This window comes from Saimiri boliviensis, chromosome 1 (genome assembly GCF_048565385.1).
Source record: "Saimiri boliviensis isolate mSaiBol1 chromosome 1, mSaiBol1.pri, whole genome shotgun sequence".
Taxonomy (NCBI): domain Eukaryota; kingdom Metazoa; phylum Chordata; class Mammalia; order Primates; family Cebidae; genus Saimiri; species Saimiri boliviensis.
The window spans coordinates 226,333,488-226,335,331 of record NC_133449.1 but is presented as its reverse complement, the minus strand read 5'-3'; positions in this window follow the sequence as shown (position 1 = coordinate 226,335,331).

The following is a 1,844-nucleotide window of genomic DNA, read 5'->3' as shown; positions in this document are numbered from 1 at the left end:
GTAAGTATTATCTCTCTCTCTTACAGTCAATTACTAAATTATTTTAAAATGGTTAAATTTTGTCAGTGCCAGAAATCGGCATTCCTTCTCCATAGTTTTCATGTTTTCCATACTCTCTGAGTTTCCTGAAATTCATAGCAAGAATTCCAGGTAACTTAGTATTAAGTTTATTTCTTGTTAAACCTATGTGTTTTTTATTTGAAATACATTTTTAACCACATAATAAATTTCCATGTGTAATAAGTATTTCTTTTTTACTAAAAGTAATGCATGTATGTGATCAAAATATAAAACACTACAGAAGGTTTTAAAATGCAAAGCAGCAGTCTCCCGCCCTCACCTCCAAATCTGACTCCTCCTTTACCTGCCCTGATGCTCAAAGAAAGCCACCTTTATTTCTTCCAGGTTCCTCTGTAGCTTCAGATTATAACCTTGTGTGCTAGTTTTTGATTTATTAGTTACGGTCATAATTTATTATTAGCTTCTTCATCTGATGCATGATAATTTAGCTCCATTACACATTTATATTGCTAATTTTTGTTTCTCAATTGCCTTTATTTTTGTTTTTATTAACTATAAACCTTATCTCTTGACTTCGATTCACTTTTTCTCCCCACTTTTAGTCATTTGTACTTATGTTGCCAAATTTGATAACATTTCATTTTTGTTCTGTGTCAATAAATACTTGCGTTTGTTCTTCTTTCAGCTGACCCCTGTTGAGGCCTTACTAGTGTCAAGCACAGTTCCACATTCTTTGTATAAAGCAGCTCCTTTAAGCCTCACAAGACTATAACATAGATAACTATATTCTCATGTTAGAGAAAGGAAATTGGGTAACATGGAAATTAAGTAAATTTCTGGATGCACACCGCCAGTATGATTTTTAGAGCCTGTATCTCTAATAATTGTATAATAGGAACTCTTTGCATTATCTATTAAATTTGAAAGTCATTAACCACTATTTACATGTTAATGGCAGTTAAGTCTCACTGCAGCATCAAGTGATGTACTATCATTACACTTAGTTTCTTACTTGGTTTGTTTTGTTAAAAGTTTCTAAATGCTTTTCCTTCTTTCTTACATTGACTGCCTTTCTATCTCCTAAACTATTTTAATACAAGAATCGTATTAAATCTCCTTCTTTGTCCCCTTGATATCTTTCCTCCAAAGTCTTCTGTTATTCCTGCTTCGAGTTGTTCTGATTTCTCTTTATTGTGCTTGCTGCCCAGGCCTCTCCTGTATCACATTTCTAGAGCTCATGTTTTCCTCTTTCTTGGTTTGTGTTCTCATTACACTAGAACATACCCTCCAACAATATGCTAAGAAATGGCAGCAGAAAGTATCTTCCAGGGACCTTTAAGATTTTAAAAATGTGTCCTCCTTTGGACAGATAGTTTGACTGCTTATAGTATTCTACTTTAAAATAGTTTCCACTCATAGCTTTGAAGATATCACTTCATTACCTTTTAGGCTTCAAAATTGGTGAATGGATGATGAATGCCAAACTTACACTTATTATGTTGTTGATGTCCTGTTTCCTTCCCTGGAAACTACTAGGATAACTTTCTTTTTGGAATTCTGAAATTTTTAACACTATGACAGTGACAATAAGAGTGGGCTCTAATGGTCAATGGACTGAGGATCATTGGGTTATTTTTAATAGAAGGACATTTATCTCCCACTCTGAGAAATCTCTTCTTTTTATTTCCTTCCCTCTGTTTTCTCTGTTCTCTTTCTAAAATTCCTAAATACAGGATGTTGACATTTAAATAAATACAGATGTTAGTAGGTATCTTAACTTTTCTCTCATTTTTTTTTTATGTTTATCTGTCTTCTAGATTTAC